The sequence below is a fragment of the Panthera uncia genome, chromosome F1 (genome assembly GCF_023721935.1).
Source record: "Panthera uncia isolate 11264 chromosome F1, Puncia_PCG_1.0, whole genome shotgun sequence".
NCBI classification, from domain to species: Eukaryota; Metazoa; Chordata; class Mammalia; order Carnivora; family Felidae; genus Panthera; species Panthera uncia.
Genome location: NC_064813.1, coordinates 58,706,795 through 58,723,361, shown reverse-complemented (window position 1 = coordinate 58,723,361; position 16,567 = coordinate 58,706,795). Strand labels below are relative to the sequence as shown.

Sequence of the window (16,567 nt, the reverse complement as noted above, 5' to 3'; positions counted from 1 at the left end):
ATATATATATTTATATATTATATATAAATATATATCTTTCTGAGCTTTAATAATTATATAATATATATACATTTTATATATGAATCAAACATAATAATTTATATTTTTAATATATTTTAGTATATTATATAGTTACATTGCATATAATTTATATGTGTGTGTGTGTGTGTGTGTGTGTAGCCAAGGACTCCATTGGTCTATGAGATATTAGAGCTTATTGAAAAAACTCATTAAGTCCTTATTTAGAGAGTCATGGAATCAAAGTTTGAGTTGGACAGAACCTTGGAGATTGTCTAATCTACCCTTCTACCTGTGTATGGAGACTCTTCTCCATATTGATTCCCTTTCCGGGTACCAACAGATTTGTGTCCTCTAGCCCCTCTATGCTGGGACATCCTTACATTCTTCTCTGTCTCTAGCAATACCTGTGTGGACAACCCAGGAGGCTCTAGGTCCATCCTTCTCACTTGGCCATTCCCCTGTCTTGATGTCTGTGACTGATGCTCTGGTCATGCTGTGATTTACAATTTTTCCAGATGCCTTCAACATGCAGCCACTTGCCAAAGTAAAAGTTGCTAATGCCATATCATTGATCACATGTTCCTGCATATTGCATTAATCTTAAAGACCCAGCTTAATGCACACAAGGACACCCTCTCTGAGTATCGAAGGGCTGGTCCACAAAAGCTCATAAAATAGGCATCCTCCGGATTTCCAAAGGAATGGAAAGCCACAAGAATAAATTGGAAGAGAAATCGGGCAAGCTGTTTTTTATTTTCTAAAGGAAGGAAGAAATTATTTAGCCTGATTCAGGGCTCTTTCAGGCACCTCACACATTATTATCGCTGAACAAATGCTTATTATTCTTCTTAGCAATGAGGTAAGCCTAGATGGACCTTTTCTTCCCTAAAAGGAATCAGGAGTACTTCCAAGTCCCATTTCTGCATCCTAAATGCTATCTTCACCTTAGCAGCCGAAGGATCTTTTTTTCCTCTAACCTAGAAGGCAGGAGGCAGAGTGCCTGTCTAGAAAAATGACAAATCAGACATGACATACATACAGACCTATTACTTCTGTCATATTTCTCCTCTTAACTTTTCTCAGCAATTAAGGTTTCCATGAGCTTCCCACTCCTTTTCAAATCCTGCTCGTGAGGCAGTTGTAATTAAATTCCCTTGATTTCCCAGTGCTGCTTCTTTGTAAAATAACTTGATCTTAGAAAAGTTCCCTTTCTAAATTTCCCCGCACACCCTTTCCTGACCTGGACTGTGATGGTGTTCGAAATCTTTTCCTTTCTTCTGTATCTAAACTTAGGTCAAGCACTGCATCCTCCAGGAAGTCTTCCCTGATGGCCTAACCCAGCTTCATTTGGATGCCCTCTCTCTGGACTCCCATAACCATCTCTATATCCCTCTATCCAATTTACCATGCTGTCTTTTAGTCATCGGTAGGTATCCTTATTGGCTCCCATGCTTGGCCTGCGCACAGAGGATAGGGTCATGCCTCAGTTGCTTTTCATCCAGGGAGCCAGACTTTCCAGTAGAATTCAGAAAGAGAAACACTGACCAGTAGCTGATGTGCCCTCATGGCAACTATTTCGTTCCCCTTGACACTATGCTCCACGTGCTGAGCCTAAATCAAACATTGCCTTTGTTCCTGCCTTGTTAGCGTCACAAAGATAATTTACCTGGGGATGAGCATCATGGAATCTTCTGAAATCATCAAACTATCAAATAACTTTTTGCTACCTGGTCTGGGGGCAGATTTATACTAAGCACTATGGGGGGGAGGGGGTAGATAATAAGGAAATAGAAAAGTAGGTCTCAGACAATAAGAAATATATTATCTAATTGAAGATTCAAATGTATGCATATAAAACACTAACGTTGCATCAGAGAATATGAGTGCAAATAAATTACATACACATTAACAGTGAGAGGAGAAATTCAGAGAGGGAGAGAGTGCAGGAAAAGGAGGAAAGTTGGAAGGGCTTTTGAGGCAGCTTTGCAAACAATGCTAGGGGCGCCTGGGTGGCTCAGTCAGTGAAACAACCCGGTCTTAATTTCAGCTCAGGTCATGATCTCATGGTTTGTGAGTTCGAGCACCGCGCGGGGTTCTGTGCTGACAGTGAGGAACCTGCTTGGGATTCTCTCTCTCTCAGCCCCTCCCCACGCAACCCCCCCCTCAAAATGAACAAACAAATATTTAAAAAAAAAAAAAAAAGAAGCTAGACTCAGGTCTTGAAGGAGAGTAGGATCTCAGGAGAGGGGAGAGGATAGGGTGCAGCCTTTGGAAGGAACAACATAAGCAAAGGTTCAGAGGCAGGATCTGTGCAGTCTGTTTAGATTTGGAGAATCACGAGTAGACGTGCGTGGCTTGGATGAAGGCCCTTGATGAGGAATAATGGGAAATTAGGTTCCAAAGCCAGACCATATTATCTTGATTTTCCCCCCAATAAAAAGAACCGCCTAAGTCACCTACTTTTAAAAGGCCCCATCAAATCCACGTCCTGAACAGGAAATGTGCACTTAGCAGGGAATGTGCAGTGTTACTATAGCTCAGCCACCGCCAATTACTCTCTTCAAGAGAACCGTGTTAACTCTTGACTAACCAAAGTGTGTTTCTCTGGTCTGTGCTCTCCCTAATTCAACCAACCAGTACATCTTGTACACCCACTGCTTCCTGCTCTCTGTACGAAACTCCCTAAGTCATTCAAAAATGAAGGAGACAGAACTCCTAACTCCAAAGAACGTATTTTTGTCTTATTTTCCTTCTTCCACACTTCTCTCTCTGCTACCATTTTTTAGGGGCAGTATCCTTTTAGGGGCTCCATCAGACTCCAGACCTCCTGTAATTAAACACATTTGAAACATGCTGGTAGGTTTGAAAAGAGAGGAAAGAAGAAAGCAAGTCAATAAATAATTTGGGGGTGAAATGCTTACATCTGGAGAGCCTTCCTTAGGATGTTAGGTCTTCAGCTAGCCTCTCCTCTCAGTGGTTAAGAATTGGCTCTATCTGCCAGCAACCTTCTTTTGTATCTCCCTCCGATGAGAAATAAGAGATCTCTCTTCTTGTCTAAATGAGGAGAGGAAATCGTGGCCACGCCAAGATAACACAGTCCAACTCACCCTTCTGAGTCTGACTTTGACCAGCCCCCAGGCCAGCTCCAAAACAGCACAGCATGGCTGGAAAACCCTCCCTCTCAACATGCCAGGCCATGTGTTCTCCTATCATTCAAATAATTCCTGAAATCCCAACCGCTCTGTGGTCCTTCAGGACTCCAGAGACAAATAACTGTTTCCCCTCATCATACACTACTCATGAAAGGCTTTGGCCACTTTCCCTGATGGATCAGCACCCCCACCCCCATATAGAATGAATTCCCCTTTGCTCCGTACCCATAAACATATGGGCCCTTGAATCATACTTATTATAAACAGCCTACGTTTGAACTCCTCTGTGGCACCCTACAACCTCTCTGTGGGTCCAGTAGTCTTGGGTTTGTTGGGATCTTCGGAGCCAGCCCTGTCAGTGTTGTTTTCATAAGTGGACTGGAACAAGACCAGACCAAACAAGCATTCACACATGATTTTCTCACTTAAAAACAACTGCAAAAACCAACACTCCTATGGCATTTATAAAATGCTTTCGTATCCATGACCTGTTTTCTTCTTCAACCTAACCCTGCAAAGTAGGATTTCCTTTACCCTCTATGAATAAAGAAATGGATGTTAAAACAGGTTAAGTAACTTGCCTTTGGTCAATAAGTGGGGCCCAGAAAACTATTTGAAATGAGCTCCTTCTAGATTCTTCACCTGACACCATAAAACAAAATAAATATTGGACAGATTAAAGACTTAACAAATAAAACTATGAACAAAAGGGGAAAAAATGAAGATTTTGCCTGATCTCTGGATGAAGAAAGATTTTTTTAGGCATAAAAACACTGGAAGAAATCAAAAAAGGAAACATTAGATTAGTCTACACAAAAATGTAAACCTTTGGGGGCACCTGGGTGGTTCAGTCGGTTGAGCATCCTACTCTCGATTTCGGCTCAAGTCGTGATCCTGGGGTCCTGGGATTGAGCCCTGCATCAGGCTTTGCACCAGGTGTGGATCCTGCTTGAGATTCTCTCTTCCTCTCCCTTTGCCCCTCCCTCACTCACTCTCGCTCTCTAAAAAAAGAATAGTAATAATAATAATCATAAATATTTTTTAAAAATGTAAAACTTTTATATGTCCCAAAGCCAAATAAAAAGCCAATAGCCATCTGAGGGGAAACTGTCTGAACACTAAATAGGCTCCTATGAAGCAGCCTTGCTCAGTCACCATCTGGGGCCAGCTCTAGAAAACTAGGACTTTGGTTCAAAAGCTGAGGCCAGTTCCGAAGCAGCTCACCAGCTCTCTAGCGAAGGGACATTCGAGTGGCACATATCACAATCCGCACAGAAAAAAAGCCTGGAAACTCATCAAAAGGTTAGTAGTGCCTATGGAATTATGCATTACTTTACTTTCTTCTTCATACTTTTCTGTACTTTCCATGTTTTTGCAAAACATATCATAATTGGGGGGGAAAAAGGTTTTATACTCAGAAAAAACAGAGTTTTATTTTAAAATGAGGATTATCAAAGGATTTCTGTTTTCCCTAATTGTTCTCAGTCTTATCACCACTCATCTTCTGAGAGTGATGTCTCTAATATATTCGTAGTTTGCTTAGAAACATCTGAGTGAGGACATTATTTTCAGAACAAAATAAAGCTTGAAATTACATGTATCCACACAGAACACTGTTTTTGGTTTGCTCTCTGAAGGCTTTGCTTCCTTGAAGGTTTATGAAAAACTTTCTGGGGTGGGGGATGCTCCCGGGTGGCTCAGTTAGTTAAGCCCCCGACTCTTGATTTTGGCTCAGGTCGTGATCTCACAGTTCATGAGTTCATCCCCTCATCGGGCTCCGCACTGACCGCATGGAGCCTGCTTGGGACTCTTTCTCTCCCTCTGTCTCTCCCCAACTTGCACTCTCTCTCACACACACAAAATAAATAAGTGAGCTTTAAAAAAATTGTTTTGCTGATTTGCTTCTCCTAACAACTGCATTGGAAGGAAGAAGGAGAAGCAGGTGGGAGGAAGGGAGTTCCCACGTAGCATCTGCACCAGGCAGGGTGGGACAGGGGGTTTATACCACCACGCCACCTGTGACAAGTGTTTTTTGTCATGTGGGGATGTCAAGGTTCAGAGTCAAGTACTGTAAGAGCTGGAGACAGGATTCACTCCAGGTCAGCTTGGCCCCAAATCTTTGCTCATTCATTTACACCTCGTGGCCTCCAATCAAGAGCTATGTTCACATCGTGCAGCTCAGCCAATTTGGGGGAGTTGACCACTGGAGCTCAGCCAATTTTGGGGAGTTGACCACTGGAAGTGCCTGGGCACACAACAGGCAGTTCTGCCAAGCATGGACTGAGAGTCAAGAGATTGTGTCCTAACCTCAGCTGTGTCCAAAGGGCCACGTGACCTTGGACAAGTTTGCTTTCTCGCCCACAGAAGCAGTGGCTGGGACTAGCGGTTTCAAAAGGGCTTTCCTTCTCTTAAACTCTGACTCCCTAATAGTCATTTATACGTGTGAAAATGGTGCTCTCCACAAGCCAGTGCTCTTCATTCTGCTTCAAGGGCACAATTCTCTAAACAGGTCCCTATGATGGCCTTATCCAGGACCACTGCCAAGCTCGTTCACTATGGCACTGTTTACCCACAGAAAACTGGTAATAATCTAAACATCAATGGAGAGAGAACTAAAATAAGCTATGGCACGGGGGCACCTGCGTGGCTCAGTCGGTTAAGCGTCCAACTTCAACTCAGGTCCTGATCTCATGGGTCTTGAGTTTGAGCGTGCATCAGGCTCTGTGTTGTCAGCAAGGGGCCCAACTGTTCCCTTCTCTCTGCCCCTCCCCTACTCTCTCTCTCTCTCTCAAAAATAAACATTAAAACATGAACGCGCACACGCATGCACACACACACACACACTCTCTGGAGCTTTTATATGGGGCACCACAGAAAAGGCTGGGTCACATAATTCATTCCTTGAAGAAATCTCTATAATATCCTAACACATACTATTAACTGACCATGTAATGCCATCAACTTAACTTCCTCCAACAAGAGTAATGCAGGACCTACTATAAGCTAGATAGTATATGAATCTCCACATTCATATAAGGCATTCTACATATTCATATAATGAATTGGTCCCTGGGCCCCAAGGTGTTCTCAGTCTGGGGTGGGGGGGGGGGGGGAAATGCATAATTATGGTACATTTTAATGAGAATTGTCATACAGTTACAAAGTCCAAGAAAGCCTAGGGTAATTCTGTCTGGAGGAATCTAAAGAGGCCCAGCATTTAACCTGGATGTGGAATTTGAAGTGGGTACCTACAGAGTGAGCGGGACCTCGTAAAGTCACAAGAGGACAAGACAGAGGACCCAAAGGGTATATAATATAGAGAGAACTGGCACACTGCAGGGGCCAGAGGGGGCCAGTAGGCACCTATGAGGCTAGGGAGTAGCAAATGAGCTGGGGAAAGGAGGCTGGGTCAGGCCCTGAGGGTCGGGAACACCATCTGTACACAGGACAATGGTGAGCCATTAGAAGTTTCCGCGCAGAGGAGCAGAGCAATTAGAAGGCTTTCCTGACAAAGACAGATCACTCTGGAGGCTGTGTGGCCAGCAGATTAATAGGTATCTGGGTCTGGGTAGATTTAATGGCCCTGAATATTTAACTGAGTTTCCTAAACACGAAAGGTATGATACATTTTAATGCGTTTCTGTCTCTCTCTCTATGGCAACTAATCTTAATTATCTTAGAAATCTGAGTTCAAGAAGGTATCTCACCTGTTTATCTTCAAAGGGAACAAGTCAAGGGTTTACTCTGAGTATTAAATGTGCATCTTTATAGGTTTAAGTCTTAATTAAATAGCAGTGGGATCCATACGCAGGTTACTGAAAGTGTAAATACCTGGAAAGAAGGGGGGAAAAATATTTGAAATTTGTCATGTTGAAGTATTGTTATTAAAAGAACAGAAAACTGTTAAAAACCAACTCATTGTACCCTGCTGTCTGTTCAGGCTGCTGTAACAAAATGCCACAGCCTGGGCGTCTTGTAAATGACAGAAATTTATTTCTCACAGTTCTGGGAGCTGGAAGTCCAAGGTCAAGGTGCTGGCATGACTGAGCGAGGGCCCTTTCCTGGGTCTCCAACTTCTTGTGTCCTCACAGGGCAGAAGGGGTTGGGAGCTCTCTGGGGTCCTCCGTTATGAGGCATTAATCACATTCATGAGGCTTTATCTTCACAACCTAACCTCCCCCCAGAGGCCTCACCTCCTAATACCATCACACTGGCCTTTAAGATTCAACCATAGCACCTGGGTTCCATTTACTGCATGTAAATTCATACGTTCAATTACGAAAAAAGTCTGTGGAGGAAATAGGATCCAGTCTACACCCTTGTCCCTCCACACCTGCTACCTCCCACCCCCTCCCCATCCCCGTCACATATACGGGCAACACCCAACACCAGCACTGTAACCCAGTTCTGCCATTGTGGTTTAGCTGACTCCAAAACTTTAAAGAAAGTCAGCCCTAAAGCACTAAAATTGGGGTAACCACTCAGGACAGCAGGACAAGTAGAAAAGGAAGCAATCTCAGTAGAGTCAAAACCAGGGGTGGACCCTGCACCATACATATCAGCATAAGCAGTAAGTTGGGCATGTATTCGTTCAGAAACCAGAAAGCACCCAGTATATGCCCAGTGCTGGCCCAGGCGCTGGGACTGGTGAGAAATCGGAAACAGCCCTTTTCCTCAAGAAAACTCTGTCTCTTTTGATGCTTCCTGCAACTCTCTAACTGCTTAAGTTGTTCGGAGGAGGAAACTGAGGTTCAGAGATGCTAATGCACTTCTCAAGACCAGGATGCCATGTGGGGGGATTGAGAATGAGGCAGAAAGACTGGGTGAGAGTTGAGCACTGAGTCACTGACAGAGCACAAGCGCAGGAGAGCACCTGTTGTAAAAGAAGTCCCCAAGTCTAGGGGCCAAATTTACACACAGGGACCCCAGATGAGGGGGCAGACCGCTGCCTAGGCAGGAAGCATTGCAAACTATTATGCGCCCCCTAAGACCATGTTAGCTTTAAAAGCGTGTGCACATGGGTGCATACACACACATGGACCAACTTCCTAACTCCAGTCAAGATATCCAGGGGCACCTGGGTGGCTCAGTCGGTTAAGCATCCGACTTCAGTTCAGGTCACGATCTCGCGGTCTGTGAGTTCGAGCCCCGCGTCAAGCTCTGGGCTGATGGCTTGGAGCCTGGAGCCTGCTTCTGATTCTGTGTCTCCCTTTCTCTCTCTGCCCCTCCCCGTTCATGCTCTGTCTCTCTCTGTCCCAAAAATAAAAAAATAAACGTTAAAAAAAATTTATTTTAAAAGATATCCAGTCAAGGCAGCTTATAGAGTGCACTGCTGGAGGCACACAGACCTGGGTTCAAATCCCAGCTCTTCTGCTCAACAACGCGTCAAGCTACTTAACCTTGCCCTGTGTTACTAAGCCTTATCTCAGGGGGCTGCAGTGGGGAGGGGGAATTCTAGAAGAAATGATGCATGGAATGTGCTTAGCAGAGTGCCTGGCATTCAGTGCCAACCAGGAAAAGTGAACTGTGACACTTCCCACTCAAGAAGACCCAAAGCAAAAATGTGATCTGTTCTCACAAACGGGTTCCTTCTGCACCTGGTCTCTCTACCTGCATGACTCCTACCCACTGGCCGAAACCGGACACCGCTCTCTCTTCCACTTGTCACACGGCCACCCTTCCCCCTTTCTCCGCCATCTTGACCATCACAGCTAGCACTTCCGGTGTGATTCTACGTTCAAAGATACTAACCCAAGCACTTTACAAGATCTTTAATTGGGCAGCGAAACCCTCAGGAGGAAGGTACTATCATTATCTCTGCTTTGCATCTGGGGAAACTGAGACTTGAGTTAAGAAACTTGCCCAAGATCAGAGTGCCTGGGTGGCTCAATCAGTTAAGTGACCAACTTCGGCTCATGATCTGACGGTTTATGAGTTCGAGCCCTGGGTCGGGCTCTGTGCTAACAGCTCAGAGCCTGGAACCCACCTTGGATTCTGTGTCTCCCTCTCTCTCTGCTCCTCCCCTGCTCACACTCTGTCTCTCTCTCTCTCCTTCAAAAATAAACAAACATTCAAAAAAAGTTTAAAAAAAAGAAAGAAAGAAACTTGCCCAAGGTCACACAGCTATTTTGTGAGAGAGATCACATTTTATAGACCGTTTATTCCAAAGCCCAAACACTGAACTATTACACTGTGTTGCCTCCCAACGAACCAGTCACTACCTTAGCCTGGTGCATTCTCCCTGCGGCTTCCTGTCACTGTACTGCAACCACATCCCGCTCTACTCAAGCCCAGAGGGCTCTGTGGGTTTTCGGAAAGTGGTATGGACCACTGAATTCCCCATCAGCCTCAGAATGCCAGGCTGTTGGGGAATACGACCAACACAGTGTCTCTGAGTCTGAGAAAGGGTGTTGCTCAGCTGGGAGCCACCCTGGCAGGGAGGGTGGGCAGGCGGCATGGAGGCCGAGGAGGAAGGCAGTCCATGAGTCTAGGTGTGAGGTACAAAGGGCCTGAGGCGAGGGGTGGGGGTGGGAATGAAAAGGCTGCATGCGACAGACATTACCTCACCAGGCACAAATACTCCCAAGGCTGGAGCTTTAATAATTCTGTTACTAGGGCAACAGCAAAAGAATCTATCTCGGAGAGAACCCAGCGCGGCCCGTTTTTACACAGAAGCATGGCGGCTGTAAGCTGGGTTCTCTCTGAGATAGGGGTGAAGGCGAGTGGCCAAATGACACAGCAAGCCGCATGCACCAGGATTTTCCCTGAGGTTTTTCTAACCTTTCCATCCTTCCTAGTTTGGGAAGTGGAGAGACATTTATCCAAAGCAAGCTCTCCAGGAAGGTAGACGGCATGATCCATGAAACAGGGGCTATTTGAGCCCCATGACAGGTTAGTGAGCCTGCCTCTGATACTTGGACACTTGGGGTCTGGTGGAGAAGGGCTCAGATTGAGAGTCAGCCTGGAGACAGAAGCGAAAGCATTTATCACAACGTTAACCAGTCGCTCAGCTACCTGCCTTCCCCTTGCTTGGCACCACTGGGACTCTGGCCAGGCCTTAAGAGTGTCTTCTTCAGTCTGTCCAGGAAGTAAAGAGCTGGGAAGATCCTCCTGGGGGAGTGAGTTCATGGGCTCTGATCAGAAATACAGATGCTCCTTGTAAGACCCACGGTAGAGTAAGCTTTCTTCCCAGGAGCTCCGTGGTCCTCCCCCCATTGTCCTTCTGGGAGTATGGCAATGACACACCCACATGACTCCATTGACCTCTGACAGCAGCCCTTCCAAAAACCCAAGAGCCCCAGCACCTGGGTGGCTCAGTCAGTTGAGCGTCGGACTTCAGCTCAGGTCACGACCTTACAGTTCATAAGTTCAAGCCCCGCATTGGGTTCACCGCTGTCAGCACAGAGCCCACTTCGGATCCTCTGTCCCCCTCTCTCTCTGCCCTTCCCCGGCATGTGCTCTCTCAAAAATAAATAAAACATTAACAAAAAACAAAAAACAAAAAACAGCCTTTCAAAGATGCTGGGAAAACTCTGAGACCTTCTTACCTGCCTCCCTCAGGATTCATGCTCTCCTTTTCAATTTCTATGCCAAATGCCAACTTCTATGTGACACCTCTATGTGACACCCTGTGGGGACACCCTTCACCTTGCCCATGGCATTTGTCTCTACCTCCCACATGACATATTTTCTTGAAAATCTGTGTGCGAGGAATGCTGAAGGAGAGACAGGACCCAATTTCCCTCAGTCCTCCTCCTAACCACCCAGAGCCTCTGTGAAGTACAGATTCCCCCCGAGAGACCACCAAAGGCTTCCACTGCTTTAGAATTTCAGTATCAAAGGTTGTTCTGAAGGCCAGGAAGGAGGTGGGTAGCCATGCCCACCTGGATTATGGAGAGATTTCCACGATAGTGGTTCTGCCCCTTCTGGGGCTTTGATAAAGTATGAAATGCCCAGTGGTCTGCCCAATGGATACAGCATGTTGCAGATGGCCTTGGAAGGAATTCCTCATTACAGAAATATGGGTCACCTCAGGCATCGACGAGTCAACGGTTGCTGGCCTTGCCATTCATTCTTTGAGCTTAGGAAAGTTGTTTTTCTATTCAGCTTCCTTGCCTGCAAAAGGAAGAAAATTATACAAAACAATCTCAAAGGTTAATGTAAGTCTTTAAAGCTGAAAAGGTTGTAAGCCTTCTGAAAGACAAGGAACCCCAAAGTGTAAATAGATCACATAACCACAGTGGTTTGAGCTGGTCTGGAGTTAATGTACCATTAGTGCCTCGGAGGGGCACTTTTATAGTACATTTATTCCATGGAGCCTGTAAAAACAATAATGAGCATTTTGAGGCATTTGCATAGGTGGTGGTGGTCTGGCTTAGTAACTAAGAGCGTGCACTCAGGAATAAAACTTTTTGGACCCAATCCTGCCTTCATCACTCATCAGCTCTGTAGCCTTGGACAAATGGCCCCTCTTAGAGCTTCTTTTTCTTCATGGGTCGTGCCACATGACTCGCTGCATTGCTGTGAGAATCACATACCTGACAGGGTGAATAGTAAAGGGTAGTTGCTATGTTATATTAAATGATACTCAATCTTTATAGCAATCCTGGAGAAGCATTATTTGGCATCCCTATTGTATCAAAAAGAAACATGTCCATAGAAGCTGAAGTGTTTGCCTGAAGTCACTCGGCAAGGAGTTTCTCCTTCCGAAGCTCATACCACGACACAGGTGTCTCTCCCATGGTCTCCTCCCAAATCAATGGGCTCAGACAAAGTCGCAGTGCGGGTTTCAGGCATAATGACTACTACACCTATAAGCCTAGCCTTGGGCGTTAGTTAGTATATAAGTCTGTTATAAGCTGAGAAGGTGATCCAATCCCCCCAAAACGGTATGCAATTTCAAGGCTTCCCTTAGATTCCTCTAGATAATAAATACTACAGAAATGTATAATGTAGGGGGAGCCTGAAAACAAAGACATCCCTGGGGAACACAGCAATTGGAGTGATTTCCTCTGGCCTACACTCTTGTAAAGGTCCAATCTCCTGAGCAGGGACTCAGGCAACCTGAAGGAGAAAGACAAAAATAGTTCATACCAGGTGGTACTAAAAACAGACCCAAGGCTCACAGCTAGCTAGCTAGATAGCTAATAGATAAATCATAGATAGATAGATAGATAGATAGATAGACAACAGATAGATAAATAGATACAATAGATAGGTAGATAGGTAGGTAGGTAGACAGCTATGATAGATATAGATAATAGATAAATGATAGATGATAGGTATAGATAGATAACAAATCAATTATAGATAGATAGATAGATATAGATAACAGATAAATTATAGACAGACAGATGACAGATAGAGGAGAGATAGATAGATATGATAGGTAGATAGGTAGGTAGATACATAGATATGATAGATATAGATAGATAATAGATAAGATAGATGATAGATATAGATAGATAACAGATAAATTATAGATAGATATAAATGATAGATGAGATAGATAGATAGATAGATAGATATAGATGATAGGTGGATGGATGGATAGATAGATATAGAGATGATACATGAATAGATGACAGATAAAGATATAGATGATAGATAGATAGATAGATAGATAGATAGATAGATATGACAGGTAGATGGATAGATGGATGGGTGCATGGATGGATGGATGGATATAGAGATGATATATGAATAGATGACAGATAAAGATATAGATGATAGATATGATAGATGATAGATGGATGGATAGATAGGTAGAGATAAATCTATCTATAGGTAGACAGACAGACAGACATATTTGGCCCTTAGGCCCCACCTTCCTGGCATATATTAGGACTTCTTTTCTCTTCCAGGCTGTCTTTCCTGTTCATCATCAATCTGTTTTCCGTGGGACTTGCTCCCAGCCCCATACCTGCCTTGACGGCCCTGCTGAATAGGACACAAGCATTGTCAGAAGTCTGGAGTGACCTGGATGCCATAAGCAGCTTTGACATCAAAGTCCTTAGCATTCTGCATTCGTTAGACCTGCACCCACTGAATTCCTGGCCCAGGAAGCAGAACAGAGAACTGACTTCTATGCCGCTAGGTTGCTAACCCTGTGGAGAGTCCTGAGTTGAACACATGAGCAGTCTTAACTGAAATAAAATGGCACCGGCATTTCTTTCTATTTTTCTCCTGAGCAAATACAAGTATGCGGAAATTATATTGCCCCCGGCCCTTGCTCCCGGGCGTCGGATGGAACAGGCACTGACTAACATTTACAAACTGTTTACCCTGTGCCGGGCACCGTGCAGTCGCTAGAATCTGTCCTGGTGCTCGGGTCTTAAGGCTTCAAGCATCTGTCCTTCCCCTGCACAGACTGGCTCTTGATGGAACCTTACACTTGGGCGGGTGCTCAGAGAGCATCCCGCCTTGTTCTATAGAAAGGAAACCAAGGCCCTGGGAGGGGATGGAAATCAAGGGTCCTGGCTGTATCCACTTTGCTCTATCCTCCCCCACCCTTGCCTTTTTATAACATCAAAGACTGTGCCCACCTGTCTTTTGGATCATGAGAGTCTGTTGGGAGGCACACTGGCACTCGAGAGGGATCGGTAAGCGGGAGGCTGTCTCTGTCAGATACAGCTAAAAATAGGAGCCGGCCCGAGAGTAGCCTCAGCTAGTGAGTGTGCACTGAGACCAGGTGCTCCTCACCGAGTTCACCTGATACCCACCAGTGCTACTGGAAGGACAGCCACCCCGGCCACCTCAGGGGCAGAGGTGGGCTCAGCAAACAGCTGTATACACTAAGGGCAACCCAGCTGCTTCTGAAGCTGGGGCGAGCAGATTCTATTTCTGCAGCCATCTGACCACGTGGGGCCACAGGGGGTCATCAGAAGGAACAGGAAGGCTCTTCTCTTGGCCGTCCCCTAGTGGCTCCCTGTGGGGCCTGAAATCTTCCCATGATGTAGGAATTCAGCAGTCCTAAGGAGAGATGGAAATTCTCTCGTTCACCTCCCTCAATATACAGATGAGAAAAATAAAGCACGGAGACATTAAGCAACTCTGCCAAGGGCAAACAGCCTAGTCCAGAACATCCCAGAGCAGGATCCCTGAAATAAGAGTCTCGTAGATGTTCCTTGAAGAGAAATTGTCTTAAAGGCTCTGAGATCAGGTAGTTGGGAAAGGCCGCATTCTCTATTCTTTGTCTCGTACACTCATTCTCTATCTAACAAATATTTACTCAGTCTCAAAACGAGGACCACGTTTGAGGGATCTGGTCTAACCCGGCAGAGCTGGAAGCAGCCTACGGGCGTGCAGACTTCAGGACCACAAAGCACACAGCTACCCCAGGCCAAGGACTATTACTCGATTTAACCATTCATGAGGCTTTGCTAAAATAGCAATGCTCCGGAGAGAGAGAAAGACATAACTGACTGGCGTCCCTGATAACTTTTAATGCACTTTGTTTGTCCGAGGCTTTTCCAAGTGAGAGCACTTGCAATCATATGGCCAAACAACAAAGCCTGAGCCAGAGGCTGCTGCCTTGAGAAAGTGCATCCACATGCGGCGGCTAGAAATCAAATGCGTAAACCTGGACACGCTAGCTCCCCTGAAAGGAAGAGTCAGAAAGAAGGAGAGAGGCCGAAAAGTCACGCCACAAGCTTTGGCAAACCAGGCAGCCATCATCTCTCCCCAAAAGGAAATGGATGGGGGCACCTGGGTGGCTCAGTCAGTTAAGCAGCCAACTCTGGATTTCAGCTCAGGTCATGATCTCATGGTTCATGAGTTCAAGCCCTGCTTTGGGCTCTGTGCTGACCCTGTGGAGCCTGCTTGGGATTCTCTGTCTCCCTCTCTCTCTGCCCCTCCCCCACTCATGCCCTCTCTCTCCCTCTCTCTCTCTCTAAAAATAAATGAATATGCTTAAAAAAAAAAAAAAGGCAAACCCAGCCCACTGGGAAGGAATGTGGCATTCCTACCACACCCCCTCCAAACCACACCCTCAACTTGTCTTGGCCCCCAGGGGAAGCCATCGCCCCAGAAATTAATTCTTCCCCATATATAGCCTTCACAGGCGAAATTCCTCTCCCGGGCAATCATGTAAGGTCTAGCAAGGAACTTTTTTTTTTTTTTTAATTATAAGGAAAGGGTGGCTCCCCCATCAATAAAATCCTGCTTCAATTAGTTCAACCATCCTTTGGGTCATTATTTTAAGTGTTTGAAATTTCTACTTAAATAAGGTCACTTTCAATTTGGTAAACACTCCTAAGTCATCATCTTAATTCACGGCCAGTCACCCTAGGAATGCTGAGTAAGTAAACATAATCAAGCATTAGCTAACCAGCCACAAATCCACTTGAGTTTATTAATTTCTCTCTTGGCAGAGAAACACGAAAAGGGACCAAACCATCAGAGACATTCACACATCATTCATTCAATAAATATTTATTACACACCAGGTGCCAGGCACTATGCTAAGCTAAATATAAGTGGCATTATTTTATGAATATTCACAGCTAGGTTACCTATGAAATCCTATTTTCCCCCAAAACATAAATTTTCATTCCTGAGGTGCTTTTTCTTCATTTCTGCCCAATATGCCTTCCTCCGTGGAGTAGATGATGCGTCACAACACTTCAGCTTCCAGATCCTCTATCCCTCCCTCCAAAAGACCCTCTTTCCCATCATCCCTCAAACAGTTAATGACTATAAACTCTCACGAGAAACTCTAGAGAGGCACTCGCTACTTTAAAAGTCCCAGGAGAATAGTAAGGGTAAGAAATAGTTCATATCCTCGCACTCAGATATTTTCTCATGCATTTGAGTTTTGTGTTAAGGAGAGTAGCTTATACTTGCTCTAAAGGTTTTTGAAAATACTAACGCACATATATTCCAAATGCAGAAAGGGTTGTACGCGCACTAGGAATGCAATCTTAAGAGCACCACCTCATCAGAGGAATTCCCTTCCCTCGTTCGAAGGAGGCTCCCCTTTCCTCTCCCACCAAGAACTGGCGCCTGTCCGAATCCATTCCCCAAGGAAAAGACCCACTCTGAGAACTGACCTTAAACAAGTCACTTTGCTCCTCAGTATAGAAGGGAGCTGTGCTGAACACCGCCAAGGTCCCTCTTAGGTTGGATCCCTAACTTAATCCTCTACTACACCTCCCTGGGAACTGGTATACACACACACACACACACACACACACACACACACACACACACACACTGTGAACCGGCCCCCCACCCCCATGCTGCAGGGCCCTGATTCCCCCGGGGAAAGCCAGCTTACCGAGATACACAAAACACCCCCACACCACCCAGAAGGAGAGGCGGGACTCTCCCTCCCTCAGCCAGGCAGTCTCCTGAGGCTGCTGACATCACAAAGGTGTCAACTGGCAACCTCATTG

At 45.4% G+C, this 16,567-nt stretch overlaps 1 long non-coding RNA gene across 3 annotated transcripts; it reads right to left on the bottom strand.

Annotated features, from left to right (window-relative positions):
- Window positions 1-755: 755 nt before the first annotated feature.
- Window positions 756-16,567, bottom strand: LOC125925946 (uncharacterized). 3 transcript variants are annotated; one of them, XR_007458946.1, is made up of 6 exons: window positions 16,450-16,567; window positions 11,057-11,288; window positions 6,881-7,004; window positions 4,012-4,174; window positions 2,943-3,075; window positions 756-1,025 (listed from the first exon to the last, which is right to left on the bottom strand). It is a non-coding gene; the product is annotated as an uncharacterized LOC125925946 (long non-coding RNA). The 3 variants fall into 3 exon arrangements; XR_007458945.1 differs by lacking the exon at window positions 756-1,025 and adding an exon at window positions 2,742-2,848; XR_007458947.1 differs by lacking the exons at window positions 756-1,025; window positions 16,450-16,567 and adding exons at window positions 2,742-2,848; window positions 16,223-16,360.